The sequence below is a fragment of the Globicephala melas genome, chromosome 9 (assembly GCF_963455315.2).
Source record: "Globicephala melas chromosome 9, mGloMel1.2, whole genome shotgun sequence".
Lineage (NCBI taxonomy): Eukaryota > Metazoa > Chordata > Mammalia > Artiodactyla > Delphinidae > Globicephala > Globicephala melas.
Genome location: NC_083322.1, coordinates 45,421,578 through 45,444,322, shown reverse-complemented (window position 1 = coordinate 45,444,322; position 22,745 = coordinate 45,421,578). Strand labels below are relative to the sequence as shown.

The following is a 22,745-nucleotide window of genomic DNA, read 5'->3' as shown; positions in this document are numbered from 1 at the left end:
CAGATCATCCAAAATGAAAATAAACAAGGAAACACAAGCTTTAAATGATACATTAAACAAGATGGACTTAATTGATATTTATAGGACACTCCATCCAAAAGCAACAGAATACACATTTTTCTCAAGTGCTCATGGAACATTCTCCAGTATAGATCATATCTTGGGTCACAGATATAACCATGGCAAATTTAAGAAAATTGAAATTGTATCAAGTATCTTTTCCGACCACAACACCATAAGACTAGATATCAATTACAGGAAAAGATCTGTAATAAATACAAACACATGGAGGCTAAACAATACACTACTTAATAATGAAGTGATCACTGAAGAAATCAAAGAGGAAATTAAAAAATATCTAGAAACAAATGACAATGGAGACACAACGACCCAAAACCTATGGGATGCAGCAAAAGCAGTTCTAAGGGGGAAGTTTATAGCAATACAAGCCCACCTTAAGAAACAGGAAACATCTCGAATAAACAACCTAACCTTGCACCTAAAGCAATCAGAGAAAGAAGAACAAAAAAACCCCAAAGGTAGCAGAAGGAAAGAAATCATAAAAATCAGATCAGAAATAAATGAAAAATAAATGAAGGAAACAATAGCAAAGATCAATAAAACTAAAAGCTGGTTCTTTGAGAAGATAAACAAAATTGATAAACCATTAGCCAGACTCATCAAGAAAAAAAGGGAGAAGACTCAAATCAATAGAATTAGAAATGAAAAAGGAGAAGTAACAACTGACACTGCAGAAATAAAAAAGATCATGAGAGATTACTACAAGCAACTCTATGCCAATAAAATGGACAACTTGGAAGAAATGCACAAATTCTTAGAAATGCACAACCTGCCAAGACTGAATCAGGAAGAAATAGAAAAGACGAACACACCAATCACAAGCACTGAAATCGAAACTGTGGTTAAAAATATTCCAACAAACAAAAGCCCAGGACCAGATGGCTTCACAGGCAAATTCTATCAAACATTTAGAGAAGAGCTAACACCTATCCTTCTCAAACTCTTCCGAAATATAGCAGAGGGAGGAACACTCCCAAACTCCTTCTACAAGGCCACCATCACCTTGATACCAAAACCAGACAAGGATGTCACAAAGAAAGAAAACTACAGGCCAATATCACTGATGAACATAGATGCAAAAATCCTCAACAAAATACTAGCAAACAGAATCCAACAGCACATTAAAAGGATCATACACCATGATCAAGTGGGGTTTATTCCAGGGATGCAAGGATTCTTCAATATACGCAAATCAATCAATGTGATAAACCATATTAACAAATTGAAGGAGAAAAACCATATGATCATCTCAATAGATGCAGAGAAAGCTTTTGACAAAATTCAGCACCCATTTATGATAAAAACCCTGCAGAAAGTAGGCATAGAGGGAACTTTCCTTAACATAATAAAGGCCATAAATGACAAACCCACAGCCAACATCATCCTTAGTGGTGAAAAAGTGAAAGCATGTCCACTAAGATCAGGAAGAAAACAAGGTTGCCCACTCTCACCACTCTTATTCAATATAGTTTTGGAAGTTTTAGCACAGCAATCAGAGAAGAAAAGGAAATAAAAGGAATCCAAATTGGAAAAGAAGAAGTAAAGCTGTCACTGTTTGCAGATGACATGATACTATACATAGAGAATCCTAAAGAGGCTACCAGAAAACTACTAGAGCTAATCAATGAATTTGGTAAAGTTGCAGGATACACAATTAATGCACAGAAATCTCTTGCATTCCTATACACTAATGATGAAAAATCTGAAAGTGAAATCAAGAAAACACTCCCATTTACCATTGCAACAAAAAGAATAAAATATCTAGGAATAAACCTACCTAAGGAGACAAAAGACCTGTATGCAGAAAACTATAAGACACTGATGAAAGAAATTAAACATGACACAAATAGATGGAGAGATATACCATGTTCTTGGATTGGAAGAATCAACATTGTGAAAATGACTCTACTACCCAAAGCAATCTACAGATTCAATGCAATTCCTATCAAACTACCACTGGCATTTTTCACAGAACTAGAACAAAAAATTTCACAATTTGTAGGAAACACAAAAGACCCCGAATAGCAAAAGCAATCTTGAGAACGAAAAACGGAGCTGGAGGAATCAGGCTCCCTGACTTCAGACTATACTACAAAGCTACAGTAATCAAGACAGTATGGTACTGGCACAAAAACAGAAAGATAGATCAATGGAACAGGACAGAAAGCCCAGAGATAAACCCACGCACATATGGTCACCTTATCTTTGAAAATGGAGGCAGGAATGTACAGTGGAGAAAGGACAGCCTCTTTAATAAGTGGTGCTGGGAAAACTGGACAGGTACATGTAAAAATAAGAGATTAGATCACTCCCTAACACCATACACAAAAATAAGCTCAAAATGGATTAAAGACCTAAATGTAAGGCCAGAAACTATCAAACTCTTAGAGGAAAACATAGGCAGAACACTCTATGACATAAATCCCAGCAAGATCCTTTTTGACCCACCTCCTAGAGAAATGGAAATAAAAACAAAAATAAACAAATGGGACCTAATGAAACTTCAAAGCTTTTGCACAGCAAATGAAACCATAAAGAAGACCAAAAGACAACCCTCAGAATGGGAGAAAATATTTGCAAATGAAGCAACTGACAAAGCATTAATTTCCAAAATTTATAAGCAGCTCATGCAGCTCAATAACAAGAAAACAAACAACCCAATCCAAAAATGGGCAGAAGACCTAAATAGACATTTCTCCAAAGAAGATATACAGATTGCCAACAAACACATGAAAGAACGCTCAACATCATTAATCATTAGGGAAATGCAAATCAAAACTACAATGAGATATCATCTCACACCAGTCAGAATCATCAAAAAATCTAGAAACAATAAATGCTGGAGAGGGTGTGGAGAAAAGGGAACACTCCTGCACTGCTGGTGGGAATGTGAATTGGTACAGCCAGTATGGAGAACAGTATGGAGGTTCCTTAGAAAACTACAAATAGAACTACCATATGACCCAGCAATCCCACTACTGGGCATATACCCTGAGAAAACCATAATTCAAAAAGAGTCATGTACCAAAATGTTCATTGCAGCTCTATTTACAATAGCCCGGAGACGGAAACAACCTAAGTGTCCATCATCGGATGAATGGATAAAGAAGATGTGGCACATATATACAATGGAATATTACTCAGCCATAAAAAGAAACGAAATTGAGCTATTTGTAATGAGGTGGATAGACCTAGAGTCTGTCATACAGAGTGAAGTAAGTCAGAAAGAGAGAGACAAATACCGTATGCTAACACATATATATGGAATTTAAGAAAAAAAAATGTCATGAAGAACCTAGGGGTAAGACAGGAATAAAGACACAGACCTACTGGAGAACGGACTTGAGGATATGGGGAGGGGGAAAGGTGAGCTGTGACAAAGCGAGAGAGAGGCATGGACATATATACACTACCAAACGTAAGGTAGATAGCTAGTGGGAAGCAGCCGCATGGCACAGGGATATCGGCTCGGTGCTTTGTGACCGCCTGGAGGGGTGGGATAGGGAGGGTGGGAGGGAGGAAGATGCAAGAGGGAAGAGATATGGGAACATATGTATATGTATAACTGATTCACTTTGTTATAAAGCAGAAACTAACACCATTGTAAAGCAATTATACCCCAATCAGAATGTTAAAAAAAAAAAGAAAAGCTGCTCAACATCACTAATTATTAGAGAAATGCAAATCAAAAGTGCAAAGAGGTATCACCTCACACCAGTTAGAATGGGCATCATCAGAAAATCTACAAACAACGAATGCTGGAGAGGGTGTGGAGAAAAGGGAACACTCTTGCACTGTTGGTGGGAATGTAAATTGATACAGCCACTATGGAGAACAGTATGGAGGTTCCTTAAAAAACAAAAAATAGAATTACCATATGACCCAGCAATCCCACTACCGGGCATATACCCAGAAAAAACCATAATTCGAAAAGACGCATGCACCCTAATGTTCATTGCAGCACTATTTACAATAGCCAGGTCATGGAAGCAACCTAAGTGTCCATCGACAGATGAATGGATAAAGCAGATGTGGTACAAATATACAATGGACTATTACTCAGCCACAGAAAGGAATGAAATTGGGTCATTTGTAGAGACGTGGATGGATCTAGAGACTGTCATACAGAGTGAAGTAAGTCAGAAAGAGAAAAACAAATATCGTATATTAATGCATAGATATGGAATCTAGAAAAATGGTACAGATGAACCAGTTTGCAAGGCAGAAATAGAGACAGAGATGTAGAGAACAAACGTAGGACACCAAGGGGGGAAAGTGGCAGGGTGGGTGGTGGTGGTGGGATGAATTGGGAGATTGGGATTGACATGTATACACTAATATGTATAAAATAGATAACTAATAAGAACCTGCTGTATTAAAAATAAGTAAATAAAATGAAATTTTAAAAAAAGACATCAGGGCCAGGGTAACCTAGATTATGCAAAAAGATTTTAAAAGGAAATAGACTTTTTGAGAAACGTATCATATTTTAACTTGAAATCCATGGTGAAGAGGGTGGTTGTCTTTTACCTATAGGGTAAAGAGTGAAGGGTTATTGATGATAAAGCTTGGCTGTTGCTCTCCTTTGGTTCCTTTGATCTTCACTTTGCATGAGTGGAACCGTCAGGATCTCTCTAGAGAGGACAGGTTCCAGCACAATGCTGCACCGGCGTTTCTTCTACTGAAGCAAGAGCAAAATAGATGACATCAGGCTTTGGCAACTGATACATTTTAGTTCTTTCCACACATTGTTGATACACCTTAGCTTCTCTCTTTCCAGGGAATTTGAATCTGATGGGGAGTCCAAAGATGATTATCACTGAGCCACCTGCAGCAGGGCCTCTGAGAGACATGGAAACTCTACAGCAGCGCCCCATCTCTTCAGAGTCTCGATATTCAATCCCTCTTTTGACCCCACGATCTACATTAGATACTTCTTCGATTAAGATGTCCGAACACTTAGACTCCTAACTGGGTCTTAAAATATTCTAAGCCAGGCTTGGGTCCAGGGCCCAGGTGGAGGTGGTGAGGGGTGTTGAGATGTGACAAGATGTGGCGATGGTGGCCCTGTCACTGACGGCTGCATCAAGACCATGTGGAAGGTGGAGGGAGAAAGGAAAGTTGGGTGCTTGCGCACGTTGGTCAGGCTGGTTTCTGTCCCCAGTGACCTAAGATTTCAGTTGACATGATGCCAAAGCAGGGCTGTGTTCCCTTTGGCCCCTGCACCTGAGCCCCCGATCTTGGCAGGAATGTGAAGAAGCTCTTGCTCCCTCTGCCATGCTCTTGCATCTCACCTGGGCATGTGGCCCCCTGACAAAACAGCTCTGTCTTCTGCTGCCTGGAGGCTCCTCTCTGCACACGGCTCAAACCTGGTCCTTGTGAGGCTGAAGTGCAGACACTGTCTTTCCACCCTCTGTCTCTGCCCCCAGGCACTAGGACGTAAATGTCCTCTCTTAGCATTTAGGCAACAAAGGGATAAATAAGTGAAAGTCAAATCATGCAAGTCTCCTTGACAGAGGCCAAGTATCTCTGGGTTGCCAAACTTGCCCTGACACGCCTGAGCTGAGAAGTAAAGGCCGATCAAACTCACATCTAAAACCCTGGATCATAAGGAAAATTCCAGCTAACAGGGACGGTTGCCCTGACCCCTCCCCTATGATGCTTCAGCAAAGAGCTGGTCTGGGAAAAACTCTACTCGTTCAAAGATGAGTCAGCAAAAAGGAAGCTGCAAAGGATCTCTCCAAGCAGAGGAAAGGGATAGGAAACGCAAGTGGCAAATGCAGAATCCTCACCAGAAACACTGCCTTAGAGCAGACGAGAGCTGTAACCAAACAACTGCCAGGCATTTTAAAAAACTTAATGAAATGGTTGCCTCTAAGAAGACAGAGTACAGGGGAAAATGGTGAGACATCTGGAGGAGAAACATGAGCTCAGGAAAAAAAAGTGGAAAAAGAAAAGAAAATAGAAATTAGCCCAAGGAAGGAAAAACACTGCGGAAAATGTAAGGACATAGAGGGCAGTAATAACAAAAAGTCAGCAAAACGAAATGGAAATAAAAGGGTTTAAAAGGCTAAGTCACCTGATGTTTATTAACTGATTAAGCACCTATGATGTACCAGGCATTATTCTAGGCACTAGTGTAGCGGAGCAAAACTTGCCCGCCCCAAAATATCTCTTTGCCATGCAGATTATTTTGAGCTGAAAACAATTAAGGCCCAAAAGACTCAGGAAGAGACTTTGATCTTCTCCTTAACTGCCTGAAAGAATTTAGATAGAGGCCCTGTTCCTGGAATGGAGCTATCACCAGGGATATCTGCAAAGAATATGGGCCAGGGGGCTTTCCTGGTGGTGCAGTGGTTGAGAGTCCGCCTACCGATGCAGGGGACACGGGTTCGTGCCCCGGTCCAGGAGGATCCACATGCCGCGGAGCGGCTGGGCCCGTGAGCCATGGCCACTGAGCCTACGCGTCCGGAGCCTGTGCTCCGCAACGGGAGAGGCCACAACAGTGAGAGGCCCGCCATCTGGTTATCAAACAGTTGCTTTTCCATCTCCATATGAATTGCCTTCCTCCACTTTGTATCCCCAAACCACTTACCCCAATGTTGTCTTTTGTCTTTAGCTGAAGATAGTACTTAAGGTGAGGCTTTCACTCTTGGAGAGTTACTCAGCTTTCCTGGGGCTCACCCATCTATACATGTTATTAAACTTTTGTTTGATTTTCACCTGTTAATCTGTCTCATGTCAATTGAACTCCTACACCGCCAGAAGAACCTAAAAGGGTAGAGGAACATTTCTCCTTCCCTGACTCTGGGAATACAGCAGCTCCATAACTGACACTGGCCAGGCCCTTACGGCCCTTGAAACAAAATTGGGTCTCGTTTTCAGCTTTCTACACCATCTACGGTCGAAAATGCAAAGACCGCTGTCGAAGGATCAGGGGAATGGAAAGCGCCCATTGAACTGAGAAGGTATCTTGAGACAAAAAAATAAGGCAGGCAGCTCCGTATAATCAATGGATCCGTTGATTATAGGGTAACTTACTCACCGGGTGGGATCTGGATCAGATGGACCACAATCCAGAGCATTTACAGCTGCACTCACACCACCGAGGGGCCACGGGGACAATTTTGTAGTTAACCTAAGATATGGGGGTAGGTGCTTGGAAACAGGACATGCACTCCTAAGGCAAGATTTATGAATGGGTAATTAGTCTCATGGGTGCTGGGAACAGGTCAGCAAAGGTTTTCATGAGCATAGAGGCCACCTGGTCTTAATGAGTATTAAACAGTATCTATTAACTACAAAGCCCTGGATGACACAGAAGTGATTTACTGAACAGTACAGTCCTGGGTAGGGTCAGAAGAAGGAAAGGAAACTGTAAGGTCTCAAGATGGGGTCAGTTATGCTAACAGCCATACAACCACCCAACAGAGGACCCCATAGTCAAGGTATTCCATGGACCTCTCCTGCTCCCTCCCATTGACAGGCATCTGGTATGACTCAGCATTTGAATAGCCTCCTCAAAAATGAATCTTCCCAAGATTTCTAACTTTACCTTCTCATCTCCTCCATACCTTGGTCACTGTTATGGGCTGAATTGTGTCCCCCCACACTGCAGTTTTTAGGAGGAAGCCCTAATCTCCCCAATGTGACTGTCTTTGGAGATATGGCCTTTAGGGAGCTAATTAAGGTTAAATGAGGTCATAAGAGTGGGGCCCTGATCCAATATGACTGGTGTCCTTATAAGAAGAGGAAGAGACACAGGAATGGGTGCACACACAGAAGAGGCCAGGTGAGGACACGTTGAGAAGGAAGCCAGCTACAGGCCGGGTAGAGGCTCTTAGCTGAAACCGAATTTGTGGCACCTTGATCGTGGACCCCTAGCCTGCAGAACTGTGAGACAGTAAATGTCTATGGTTTAAGCCACCCAGCCTGTGGTATTTTATTACTACAGCTCAAGCAATCTATGCAATACAGTCACTGAATTAGATAGATTACAATCTATCTAATACAGATGCCCAGAGAGGGACCATCTCCTCTTTTTGTTTCCTGGGTAATGATCAGAACAAAAGTGGTGGTGAGCCATATAAGCTTACTTTGAAATTTTGAGATTCCACCCTGACCATTCCTAGGCATGATGTTTCTTTTTTTTCCCTAGATGCAACACCAGGCCAGGCTGGTGTGTACCCTCCTGGTGGCAGATCAACCAAAAAGGGACTGAGGGGATCCAAACTGAATTCTGGTTCAGCCACGCAGATTTTCTTCTTGGCTTGAGATGGTCCTAGAGCGTAAAGATAATAGCTACTTGGTTGAGAGCCCTGCTTGGGGCTCCTCCTGCAGCAGCCCATGTAAGCACTCTTGTGGGTCTCTGTGAATTTGGTAAAAATGCCCTTGTCCCTCTCGTATGTGACCCTTCTGGATGGAAGGTCTGGGCAGGTTGTGGGGTGACTGAAGGAAAGATGAAGGTATAGGCACTGGAACAGGGTGTGCCAATTTTGCAGTGGTAGAGGAAGAACAATAACCCTGGCACCCATGGAGGGCACGCCTTGGACCCTGGAGCTGTTGAGTTGCAGGGTCAGGGGTGCAATTAACGGCTCCTTGTCCACAAGACCTGGCACAGTCACACTGTCTGCCTAGACCAGGCAGCAGCTATTACTACAACCTGCCCTTCTGTGGGTTTTGTCACCCTGGTCTGAATACAATGAAAATAGGAAAATTCATGTGGGCACGGCCGCTTCTGAAGTACCCTTCTGTCCCTGACGCTGCCAGGCGCAGCCCCAGTCACGCCTCCCAGAGCCCCCTCATACTGCTCAAACACCCGGACTGGTACAACCTCGTCTCTATTTGATGGACACAAAATTCACATGCTTCTTCTGATGCCCAACTCATTATGCCATATGTGGTAATCAAGGCTGCATCAACCTGGTGACCTGTTTATGTTCCTATCTAAACCACCACAGTGGTGACACAAATCAAACTGAACAACTAATCCCAAACTGGAGTGACCCATGCCCTCTTGGATTGTCTCTTTGTATGTGAGGGAGAATGGGTCACAGAATGTCTCTCCAATGGGGTCTGAGTCTCAGCCCTGGAAAAGGCCTTCTCCAAGGTGATTTCTTCCTTGGGTACTCCATCAGTCCTAGATCCACTCTTCCTGTACTTTTTTTTTTTTCTGTTGTGGTAAAATGAACATAAATTGTACACTTAAAATGGTTAAAATGGTAAACTTTGTGTCATTATGATGACATTCACAACATTGGATTAACCATCACCATTACCTATTTCCAGACTTTTCCATCACCCCAAACTGAAACTCTGTACTCATTAAGCAATAACTCCCCATTCCCCTTCCATCAGCCCCTGGTAACCTCTACTCTTCTTTCTGTTTCCATGAATTCACCTCATATAAGTGGAACCATATATTTGTCCTTCTGTGCTTGGCTTATTTCACTTAGCAAAACATTTTCAGGGTTCATCCATGTTGGTGCATGTGTCAGAATTTCCTCCCTTTCTTCCACAGAATAATATTCTGTTGTATGTATATACCATATTTTGTTTATCCGTTTATCTCTTTCTGTGCTCTTCAGAGTTTTTACGCTTTAGTGGTTAACCCTCTGTTATCAGTTAATAATTATTCATATTGAACTTTCCTTGTTCACATAGTGTAGTTCCTGTCTCCTCACTGGGACCCTGACCGACACACCTGCCTTTGGGAACTGCCTTTCTCTTCTCACTCAGTGTGACTTTGATGGGGCCAACCATGGAACCTTGTTTCCCTCATCATGAATCATACTGCCCCATCAATCTAGTAACGGTGATGAGTTTCAGGGCAGGAACACGACCCAACCAGTGCCCATCAGAATCCTTCCCCAGGATGGATGGGTGAATATGGGAATCCCCATGGGATTGCTTCTCTGGAGTTCTTGCAGCCCAGACGCGTACAGGAGGCTTATCTTGTGGTAGGATAAACTGAGACCAATATTCAAAGAGAACTAGAGATGGAAATGAGAAATGAAGAGGTTTCTGATATACCTAGAGGCAGTATAGCTGGAGAAGAAGGTCAGCATTTAAGGAAGGGGGAGAGTCAATAAGAATAGTGAGAAAGGGCAGCCAGACAGCAGAGGAAGCATCAGGAGCTGGTGGTATCCCGCTATTGTAATCAAGACAGGATCTTTCCTTTTTCTTCTTTTTTTTTTAACATCTTTATTGGAGTATAATTGCTTTACAGTGTTGTGTTAGTTTCTGCTGTATAACAAAGTGAATCAGCTATATGTATACATATATCCCCATATCCCCTCCCTCTTGCATCTCCCTCCCACCCACCCTATCCCACCCCTCTAGGTGGACACAAAGCACCGAGCTGATCTCCCTGTGCTATGAGGCTGCTTCCCACTAGCTATCTCTTTTACATTTGGTAGTGTATATATGTCAATGCCACTCTCTTACTTCATCCCAGCTTACCCTTCCCCCTCCCCGTGTCCTCAAGTCCATTCTCTACGTCTGTGTCTTTATTCCAAGACAGGATCTTTTAAGAGAAAGGAGGGGGTGGGAGTTCCCTGGTGGTCCAGTGGCTAGGAGTTGGGCTTTCACTGTCATGGGCCTGGGGTTCAATCCCTGGTTGGGGAATTGAAATCCCGCAAGCCACGCGGCGCAGCCGAAAAAAAAAAAGAGAGAGAAGGAAGTGGGTTAAAAAATGGGCTGGAGAATGGCCCCTGGACTGGGCGCTAGCTGATGGTGGACCCCAGTGAGAGCAGTGTGGGCAGAGCACTCTGGTTTAGCACCGTGGGCCTCTCCCTGTCTGTCTCTGGGACCCTCGAGGGCCCTAGTCTCAGGCCGTGCTTGCTGCTCCTTAAAGGTGCTCTCAAGCTTCCCCAGCTCATCCTTTTGACCAAGTCTGACTGATTCTCCCAAATTCAGCTCGAGCTCAGCTCTTCAGAGAGCCCAGCAGACCAGCTTCTTGATCCAAAGAGGAGAAGCGATTCCCGCGGCACTCGGTGTGTTCCTTCCTCGGTCAATCACTTATCACGCTGTTGCCATCGCAGGCTTGTCTCCTGCTCCAGCCTGTGGACTCCTTTAAATCGGGGACTTTGGTTTATACATCTCTGTGTTCCAAGCACTCAGCACAGGGCCTGGCCTTGAAAGGAGCTCAGTGCACACAAATGGATCAATGTCTGCAGGGGCGCACTTGTGATTCTTCTGTGAGAGGAGAATGCGATCTGGTTGCCATGGTGCTGAGAGAGAGATTTCTCCACCTGCTGTTTCCAAAAGGAACAAGGCACAGTGAGCTGACTGCATTTGGGCATCTGGCCAGCAGGGTCTGCAGAATCCAGCAAGATGGATGCGGTGCTAACCCTGAGGTGGCCGAGACACTTTTCCAGCTATGCAGACCTTTCTGCCCTTTTCGCCCAGGCAGGTAAGCTGTCAAGTACCAACAAAAAATTGTCTTCTTTCTGTCCTTGGCAGATTTAAAGGGCTCCTCTTTTGCCAATATTCCCTTAGCTCTCATGGCAGTTTTTTCTCTCCCCTTGCACTGTTCTTTCTACCTCCTTGCCCACTGCTACCCTAAGACAGGGGCTTCCAAACTATAGCCTGTGGGCCAAATCCTCAGAGGACCTCAGTCTTATCCTAAAGGCTGTCTTCACCTGATTGGATGAGGCCCACCTACATGGTGGAGATTGACTTTACTCAAAGTCGACTGATTTAAGTGTTAATCTCATCTAAAACATTCCTTCATAGCCACATCCAGATGTGTTTGCCCAAATATCTGGACACTGTGGCCTAGCCAAGGTGACATAACATTAAACATCACACTGTATGGCCCAGCGCTGGTCAACGGGATGTCAGCAGAAGTTGTTGAGCGGGGAGGGCTCCTGAAGAGGGAGGCAGCTATGCTTGCCCACGTTCTGTTATTTCCTCCTCATCCTTCCTGCTCAAGAGGTGAGCCTGGTGTTCGGCACTTCACTAGCCATCTTGAACTCGCCCTGGAAAAGTCAAGAGAAGCTCAAAGAACTCAATATCCTCAAGCCCCGCATCTGCCCTGGACTTGTCACCTTTGGGCTTCTTCTCAGATGAGAGAAAAACAGAGCACTGTGTTATTATGCCTGCTGTTCATGTCTCTGTTGCTCGCGGCCAGAAGCGATTCCTGACTAATACTCTCTGCTTCTTGGCCATTCAGACCTCTCTCAGGTCTGAGCATTCTTGAGCCTGGCCCCCAGGCTCCCACTGAGACTCCCGGCTGTCCCTCCAGTAGGTGTCCTGTCATTTGGGCTAGCCTGAATGGGATCTTGTTTGTACCCAAGAACACTCCCCGGTATAAAGCATAAGCCAGGTGGGAAGGACTAAGGAGATTAGGGGCATGATGGGGGTGAGGGGGCGGTGGAGATGAAAGAAAATGTTCCAGGTAGAGATATGAGTATGTGCAGAGGCCAAAGGTGAAAGACCATGCCTCCTGCAGGATAGTAAGGCTGGATCATAGAGTGCAAGGGAGGACTGGCTAGAGTGAGGCTGAGAGGTAGGCTATGGTGAGAATGGATTTTAACCCCAAGGGTAAGGGGAGTCGTGGGCAGGTTCTATGTGTGTATGTATAGGTCACATGACCATATTTCCAAACTGGGAAGCTCACTGTAATTGTAGCAAGGAGAAAGGATTACAAGGGGCCAGTCTGAAGACAGCAACCTGTTGCAGGGATGCAGGTAAGGAATGATGGAGGCAGTGGGGAAAGAAGAAACAAATTTTAGAGAGGTTTGGAGATAAAAGAGTCAAGAACTATATTTGAAGGGTAAAGGCGAAAAAGATGTCAAGTTCAGAATCAAGAATTCTGTCTTGATGAATGGATAAAGAAGATGTGGTATATATACACAATGCAGTATTACTCAGCCATAAAAAAGAATGAAATATTGCCATTTGCAATAACATAAGTGGACTTATAGAATATCATACTAAGTTAAGTAAGACAGAGAAGGACAAGATTATATGATATCACTTATATATGGAATCTAAAAGATATGAATGAATTTATTGACAAAATAGACACAGACTCACAGAAAACAAACTTATGGTTACCAAAGGGGAAAGGGGAGGGGAGGAATAAATTAGGAGTTTGGGATTAACATACACACACTACTATATATAAAATAGACAAATAACAAGGATTTACTGTATAGCACAGGGAACTATACTCAGTATCTTATAAACTTACAATGGAAAAGAATCTGGAAATATATATATATATATATATACACAATTGAATCACTTTGCTGTATACCTGAAACATAATACTGTAAATCAACTATACTCCAATAAAATAAAGAATTCTGTCTTGAGCACCCAGATGGATACCATTTTTTCCCTCCAGCAGGCAGTTTAGCATCCTCACACCACACCCCTGTACCTGTGGAAGTGTTCTCGGACCAAAGAACACACCGTCTCTCATCTCTCCCCTGGAGTCACAATGGTCACAGCCTTTCAGATGGTCTCAGGCTGCATCATCAAAGGTACTGAGTTCAGAACAAGGCAGGTGATGCTCCTGCCCTCTTGACTCTGGTTAGAACATATACCAGGCGTATTGTGTCTAGTCTTGGTCCCTAACCACAAAGAGAAGTTTAACAACTGGAGCTTGTCCAGGTAAGGCGACCGTCAGGAAACCACAGCAATGAGGGCGTTCTGAGGGACCAGGGACCAGACAAACTTTAAGGGGATGAGCCTCCTGTGCATAAATGTCTAAAGGCGGAGGGAGCAGAGGGTTCACAGTGGCCCTAGGACACAGCAAGGACTGCTGGGCCGAAGCTGTAGGGATGCAGATTTTTACAACGTAAAAACCCCGTGTGGACAGGAAGCCTGGGGACGGAATGAACAGCCCATGCTGAGAGGGGTCTGGAGGGCAGCCGAGGGGTTCCCCCTCCCAGATGCCAGGGACATGTGGAACAGAGACCACAGATCAAATGCCCACAGGTGCCAGGTGAGGCACTCAGAGGAGCGGTCCAGCTAAAGGTACAAAAATTCAAAATTAAAACCAATGGCAGCAACAGCAAGCACTGTGCACGTGGAACGAAGTCTGCTGCAGAGGTGGGACTGAGTGGATGCACAGCCTCTGCGCAGGAATGCGGGGCGGCGTGTGTTATTTCCTGGGGCTGCCATAACCAAGTCCCCCAAACGGGTGGCTTCAGAGAAATTTATCATCTCTCAGTTCTGGAGGCTAGAAGTCCAAAATCAAAGTGATGGTGGGGTCGTGCTCCCTCTGAAGCTTCTGAGGAAGGATCCTTCCAGCTTCTAGCAGCCCCAGGTGTTTCTTGGCTTCTGGCAGCAGGACTCCAATCTCTGCCTCCGTCTCCACGCGGCCATCTTTCCCCTGTGTTTCCCTCTTCTTACAGACACCAGTCACATTGGAGTAGTGGTCCACCCTACTCCAGTAGGAACTCATCTTAACTTAATTAGTTACATCTGCCCTGACCCTATTTCCAAATGAGGTCATATTCTGAGGTGACCTTGTCTTTTTGAGGGACACAATTCAAACCATAACTGGGAGTCTGAGGTCCCGTCCAGCTGGAGACATGTCAACCTAGAGGTAGCCACTAGCTTTGGTGAATTTGTGTGGTTTTGCTGTCTTGTCTTCCCAGCTTGCGTAAGCTTTCTCCTCCCCACCTAACTGGCAAAGCCAGAGCCCCACTGATATTTAGGGACTGACCCACCCTGTCTCTGCCGGACAGGTGTAGAGGGTCGGGATGCCTTAAGGAAGGGCTGAGAAGGGCCTCCAGGGCTTCCCTGTGGTCACTCTCTGGGGCCTGGGTCTCTGGGGCTCAGAAGTCTGGCTCAGAGGCTACTTCCTGCACGAAGGCCTCAGAAGCTGGGCCTGCATAGGGCTGTCCCAGCGCTCACGCTGCTTAGCTGCTAGTTTGTGCGGAGATGCTCCCCTCTGCTGGGCAGAGGGAAATCTGCTGTCCTTCCATTTCTTAGCGGTTTGTCTCCCTAAGTCGCAAGTTCACAAACCCACAGTAAACACAGTCAGGGGCCAGAGGCCAGCAGGGCCAGTTCCCCCATTTTTCAGTGGGGGAGATTGAGGCTGGAGAGGGGAAAGGCCTTGTGTAAGGCCACACAGAGACCAGACGTGTGCCACCTCCCTCCCACACCAAGGTCTGGGAAGCATCTCTTAGGATCCTGGAGGCGCGGGCTCGAAGAAAGCCAGGGTGGGGCTCCTGGGAAGCCTGCATACAGCTGAGCTTGGAGGAAAAATGGCCAGAGAAGGAGAAGGCAAAGAAGGTGGGCACCTTACTTCAAGTACAGGCCTCAGAAAGCTGGCCAGGTACTGACCCGGCGAAGAGAACCAGGACCGCCAGTCAGTCCACTCACTCTGGACGATTCCCCATCAGCCTGTGTGAGTGATCCCAGCATAGCCTAACTCCATACTCCTAAGAAGTCATGTACATACAGAACTTTTGTAAGTCAGATGCTCTTTGTACCCTCTCCCTCCTTCTCCTGTGTCCCAGATACCCTGACCATCTTTCTCATACGTGGCCCAGTGGTAGCACAGTAGTTAGGGCAAGTTTACTGCTCTAACACGTAGGCCAGAAGGCATCATAGCTCAGACGCAATGGAAACTTACTTTTTGCTTGTGTCAACAGTTCACGGAGTTTATCAGAAAGGGTTGGGGCGAGGGGCTCTGTCCCCCATAGTCTCTCAGGGACCAGGCTCTGGCGTCTTTAACATATGGACATCGAGAGACAATCAGCAAAAAGGGAAGAGCGTAGAGGATGATACACAGGAGTTCTCCTAAGCCAGGCTGGGAAGTGCTGTACAGTACATTTTAGTCATGTTCCATAAGCTAGAACACAAAGGATCCAGAAAGGACAAGAACAACCTGGGTTACATGGTGGTCTGATGGGAGGTGTGGCAAGAATACACCTCACAGACCTCCTCCCACAGCTGCTGCTCTTTGGAATCCATGACAGAGCTTGTGCCAAAGCACGCCTCCTACAGGCTGCTCCCTGCCAGTGACTGAGTGCAGCTGATGCACTAAGGCAGCTGGTTCCTTGAAGTACAGCGGACTCCTGTACTGTCAACTTTCGTTCCAGAACTCCCAGTGGCTTTGCTGAACCTTCCTTAGACTATGTGGCAGGTTAGGATGCTTCACCCAACTGTCATTCCCTCTTTCCTTCCCTTGGGGTCAGACTTGCATCATGGTCTGGTGGTTCTCCGTCTCCCTGGCTTCCTCCCGCTTTCCTTTCACAGAGGTGTTTCTCTTAATAAAATCCTTGCACACTCAATCCCATCTTGGTGTCTGCATCTTGGAGGACTCAGTCTAGCACAGGAGACTACTCCCTGGTATTCTGACTACCCCAACTCTCGTTGGGGTCATTTAACCCAGGTGGTGAAGATGGACCAGACTTGTTTGAACAAAAGATGCTCTGGGTAATCCCAGAACCTGCTAATTTCATATAGAGAGGTACCAGGGGTTAGGATTTCAACATACTTTTTTGGGGGGAGGTGCAATTCAACTCATAACAGTCTTCACCTTTGGTTGGGCCTCCAGTACCAGCCTGACTCCTGTCCACATTTCCCCAACAGGGTTACTCTAACTGTTCTTCACAAGGGCTTTTCCAAACCTTCTCCACCCTCTTCAACATTTCAGCCCTGCAACTTTCCCTTTCATATTCAACAAATGACTTTACCTACCCCTTCACAGAAAAACAGACACCGACAGAAGGGGGGTCCCTTAACCTCACGCCGTGTCTGCCTCTCACTTTCTCCATCTGAAGGCTTTTCCTGTCCTACTCACCGTGTTTTTCCTCAAGTCTAATCTATGTTCTCTTTTTTGGATCCCTTTCCTCTGATGCAGGGGCCCTGCATGTCTCCCAATTTTCTCCACATCAGGAAATGACACCACACCACAATCTACCCCACTGGCTCATGCTAAAATATCTACAAGCCCATCTTTTTTTTTTTTTTTTTTTTGCGGTACGCGGGCCTCTCACTGTTGCGGCCTCTCCCGTTGTGGAGCACAGGCTCCGGACGTGCAGGCTCAGCGGCCATGGCTCACGGGCCCAGCCCGCTCCGCGGCATGTGGGATCTTCCCGGACCAGGGCACGAACCCGTGTCCCCTGCATCGGCAGGTGGACTCTCAACCACTGCACCACCAGGGAAGCCCAAGCCCATCTTTATTATTTGCTTTTCCTGACTCTCCTTCATCCTCCAACACAACTAATCTACAGCATGTATGATTTGCTTTACCTTCAGAATATTTCCTAAATCCAACCCCTTTCAATATCACCACTATTACTACTCCGATCTAGGCAATCTAATGGGCAACTATGGGTAACTACCTCTTAACTGGTCTCACCACCTCCACTGTTAAGTTATTTCAGCCCAATCTCCACACACAGCCAGAATGATCATCTTAAAAGACACATCAGACCATTCACTCCCCTGCTTCAAATGTTTCAATGACTTCCCTTTGCACTGAAAATAAATAATTTTTTTTTTAACCATGGCCAACAAGGTCTATATGATCTGGTCTCTGTTTACTTCTCTGATATTATTTCATGCTTCTCTCCTCTTCACTCACAACATTCCAAGCACGTGGGTTTTCCTACTGTTCTTTACACAGGCCAAGTAGGTAATGCTATTACCTCAGATCTTCTCATGGCTGATTCCTTGTCAGCTTTACAGCCTTCAAATGTCACCTCCTGAAAGAGGCCTGACCATCTATCTACAGACCACCTTTACCTCAGATCATGCTCTATACAATTTCTCCACTTTGTTATTTTTAGAGTCTTTATCACTGTCTGAAACTATTTACGAATCAGTTCATTTTTATCTTGCCAGTCTGGTCCCAAAGAACGTAAGCTCCTTGTGAACGGGAAGTCTGTCTGCCTTGTTCATTGCTGTCCCTCCAGTGTCTAGAACAATGTCTGGCACCTAGTAGGCACTCTGTAAATGTCACTGCATGACTATGTGACAGGTGCCAGGGTTTTTAAGCAGCATGAAAGGTTCAGGTAGGCCACTGTCTCTCTGCTGGGACATTCACTGAACAAGTCCTAAGAAGTCCCTTGAAGGCCAATCGTCTGGTCACCTGCATGCCAAGCTGGAACACAGGAATCCTTTCAAAGGCTAGGAGTCCCGGCACTTGGATCCAGCCTCCCTAGGGGTGCTGCATAAGCGTTTCTCAACGAGACCCTGGCACTGTGGCCAGAACGGTGTTTCACAACACTTGCTGGTCTCCGTTTCTTGAGATCTGCCGACCTTGGTTCCCTGTGTCAGAGAAAATCCTGCCACTCTAGCCACTTCTGCTCCTCACTTTCCAAGCCCCTGGTTGGGCATCTTTCCCCATGCCCCCTAATTTCACAGTGTTAGAAGGTAAAAGTCTTCCTTTAACTATGCCCTGGGAATCAAGGAGGGAAGAAAAGGGAAGCAGTTTTCTTTCCTCCTGATGCTTCTACATCAGTAAAATCAAAATAGAAATTAATCTGATGATGAACTCATCTGCCTCAGCCACAGACGACTTCACTCAGGTTCAAGGGGTCTTGCCTCCTTATTCTTAGAGGACAGAAGCTGAAATAAATCTTTGCTAAGGCAGGCTGGAGGTTGAGGCAAAACTTTGCTAATGACCCAGGAGCCAGAAAAGAAAGTCAGTGAGAGAGAAGCAAGGAAGCTAGATCAGCTGGAGCACAGGGTGTGTTCACTCACCCTGCATTTAAAATCTTTTTCAGGCCGTCTCCCTGCTTTAGCCCCATTTGAGCTGCCTGCACCTAAGGGAAGAAGACCCAGAAAATCAAGCCTTGGAGACCTCTGCGTCTCAAGTAAAAGGTAAATGTTTACCGAACAACTGTATGACAGGTTCCTGGCTCTTCTGTACATAGTAACGAGATTCATGGAGGACCCTATTCTTACTGCTGTGACACTGTCACTGTCAAAGCCCCACAAGGTCTCTTGAAGGCCAAAAGTTTGGCCACTCACTTCTCAAGAAAAGGGACTGTATGGTCAATTCAGGGGAGAACTCTGTATTAGTTATCTATATTTTGTGTAACAAATGACCCCAAAATCTATCAGCTTAAAAAACAACAAATATCGGGACTCCCCTGGCAGTCCAGGGGTTAGGACTCCACACTTGCACTGCTGGGGCCTGGGTCCCATCCCTGGTCGGGGAACTGAGATCCCACAAGCCACAGGGCAGGTCCAAAAAAAAAAAAACCCCAAACCCCCAGAAAACCAACAAAAAAGAAAACCAACAAATATTTATTACCTCACAGTTTTTGTAGGTCAGAAATTTGGGAGCAGTTTAGCTGGGTGGTTCCAGATTAGGACCTTCCAGAAGGTTGCAGTCAAGATGTTGGCTGGAACAAAACAAGGCTGCCCACTCTCACCACTCTTATTCAACATAGTTTTGGAAGTTATAGCCACAGATCAGAGAAGAAAAGGAAATAAAAGGAATCCAAATCGGAAAAGAAGAAGTAAAGCTGTCACTGTTTGCAGATGACATGATACTATACATAGAGAATCCTAAAGATGCTACCAGAAAACTACTAGAGCTAATCAATGAATTTGGTAAAGTAGCAGGATACAAAATCAATGCACAGAAATCTCTGGCATTCCTATACACTAATGATGAAAAATCTGAAAGTGAAATCAAGAAAACACTCCCATTTACCATTGCAACAAAAAATATCTAGGAATAAACCTACCTAAGGAGACAAAAGACCTGTATGCAGAAAATTATAAGACACTGATGAAAGAAATTAAACATGACACAAATAGATGGAGAGATATACCATGTTCTTGGATTGGAAGAATCAACATTGTGAAAATAACTCTACTACCCGAAGCAATCTACAGACTCAATGCAATCCCTATCAAACTACCACTGGCATTTTTCACAGAACTAGAACAAAAAATTTCACAATATGTATGGAAACACAAAAGACCCCGAATAGCAAAAGCAATCTTGAGAACGAAAAACGGAGCTGGAGGAATCAGGCTCCCTGACTTCAGACTATACTACAAAGCTACAGTAATCAAGACAGTATGGTACTGGCACAAAAACAGAAAGATAGATCAATGGAACAGGATAGAAAGCCCAGAGATAAACCCACGCACATATGGTCACCTTATCTTTGAAAATGGAGGCAGGAATGTACAGTGGAGAAAGGACAGCCTCTTCAATAAGTGGTGCTGGGAAAACTGGACAGGTACATGTAAAAGTATGAGATTAGATCACTCCCTAACACCATACACAAAAATAAGCTCAAAATGGATTAAAGACCTAAATGTAAGGCCAGAAACTATCAAACTCTTAGAGGAAAACATAGGCAGAACACTCTATGACATAAATCACAGCAAGATCCTTTTTGACCCACCTCCCAGAGAAATGGAAATAAAAACAAAAATAAACAAATGGGACCTAATGAAACTTCAAAGCTTTTGCACAGCAAAGGAAACCATAAACAAGATGAAAAGACAGCCCTCAGAATGGGAGAAAATATTTGCAAATGAAGCAACTGACAAAGGATTAATCTCCAAAATTTATAAGCAGCGCATGCAGCTTAATAACAAAAAAAACCAACAACCCAATCCAAAAATGGGCAGAAGACCTAAATAGACATTTCTCCAAAGAAGATATACAGATTGCCAACAAACACATGAAAGAATGCTCAACTTCATTAATCATTAGAGAAATGCAAATCAAAACTACAATGAGATATCATCTCACACCAGTCAGAATGGCCATCATCAAAAAATCTAGAAACAATAAATGCTGGAGAGGGTGTGGAGAAAAGGGAACCCTCTTGCACTGCTGGTGGGAATGTAAATTGATACAGCCACTGTGGAGAACAGTATGGAGGTTCCTTAAAAAACTACAAATAGAACTACCATATGACCCAGCAATCCCGCTACAGGGCATATACCCTGAGAAAACCATAATTCAAAAAGAGTCATGTACCAAAATGTTCATTGCAGCTCTATTTACAATAGCCCAGAGATGGAAACAACCTAAGTGTCCATCATCGGATGAATGGATAAAGAAGATGTGGCACATATATACAATGGAATATTACTCAGCCATAAAAAGAAACGAAATTGAGCTATTTGTAATGAAGTAGATAGACCTAGAGTCTGTCATACAGAGTGAAGTAAGTCAGAAAGAGAGAGACAAATACCGTATGCTAACACATATATATGGAATTAAAAAAAAATGTCATGAAGAACCTAGGGGTAAGACAGGAATAAAGACACAGACCTACTAGAGAATGGACTTGAAGATGTGGGGAGGGGGAAGGGTAACCTGTGACAAAGCGAGAGAGAGGCATGGACATATATACACTACCAAACATAAGGTAGATAGCTAGTGGGAAGCAGCTGCATAGCACAGGGAGATCAGCTCGGTGCTTTGTGACCACCTGGAGGGGTGGTATAGGGAGGGTGGGAGGGAGGGAGACGTAAGAGGGAAGAGATATGGGAACATATGTATATGTATAACTGATTCACTTTGTTATAAAGCAGAAACTAACACACCATTGTAAAGCAATTATACTCCAATAAAGATGTTAAAAAAAAAAAAAAAAAAAAGATGTTGGCTGGTGCTGCAGTCATCTGAAAGCCAGACTGGGGCTAGGAACTTGTTTCCTAGGTGGCTCAGTCACTTGGCTTATGGTAGGAGGATTCAGCTCTGCATTGGCCATTGGCACTAATCATAAAAAAGCTGGACTGCCTATACTCACATGAGACTAAATAGGTTTAAAGACAAGAGGTATATTTAGAGATGAACATTTCAGAATAACAAAAATGTCATTTGGCAAGAAGATGTAACCATTACAAATGTGTATGTGCTGAATAAATTCAAAATATGTGAAGCAAACGTGACAGAACTAAAGGGAGAAATAGACAAATTCACAATCATAGAGATTTTCACATCCTCTTAGTTATGGATAGAACCAGTAGACAAAAAAATTAATAATGAAGAGGATCTGAACAGCATCATGAACCACCTTGTCTAGCTGACATTTATAAAACACTAAACATAACAACTGCATAATGCACGTTCTTTTTAAGGCATGGAACGGTCACCAAGGTGTGCCATATGTTGGGTCATAAAACTGATCGGAGTCAGCAAATTTCAAAAGTTTTTCCCAGAGCACAGAAGAATTAAACTAGAAAGTAATTCTAAAAATAATAAGATATGTTTAAAAGCCCCAACTATTTGAAAATTAAATAATGCTCCTCTCAAGAACTAATAGGACAAGGAAGAAATCATAAGGAAAATTAGAATTTTGGACTAAATGGAAATAAAAACAACAATCAAATTTTGGGGATTCAACTAGAACAGTACTTAGAGGCAAATCTATAGTTTTAAATGTTTGATTTAGGAAAGGAGAAAGGTTTACAATAAATTATCTAGGTTTCTACGTTGAGAAGCCAGAAAAAGAAGGGCAATTTAAACCCATATTAAGTAAAAGGAAAAATTATAAAGATAAAAGTAGAAATCAATGTAATAGAAAATGGACAAAACAATAGAGGGTATTAACAGAGCCCAGGAGGGAACTTTGTGAGGTGAGGGAAACGCTCATTATCTTGTTTGGGATGTGGGTTATAAGTGGGAATTCCTTTGTTAAAATGCATTGAACTATGCTTAAGATTTGTACATTACAATGTATGCAAATTTCACTCCTTCAAATAAA

At 44.1% G+C, this 22,745-nt stretch overlaps 1 long non-coding RNA gene across 2 annotated transcripts in view; it reads right to left on the bottom strand.

Moving 5' to 3' along the window:
* The window catches only part of LOC115853796 (uncharacterized), a 70,688-nt gene that overhangs the window by 44,259 nt on the left and 3,684 nt on the right, over nucleotides 1-22,745 (bottom strand). Inside the window, exon 3 of one of the 2 annotated variants that reach the window (XR_009565290.1) lies at nucleotides 10,431-12,062. The exons of the other annotated variant lie outside the window; for it this stretch is intronic. This is a non-coding gene — a long non-coding RNA (uncharacterized lncRNA). Of the gene's footprint in view, nucleotides 1-10,430; nucleotides 12,063-22,745 lie in introns of those variants that run through there. 2 annotated transcript variants of the gene reach the window in all.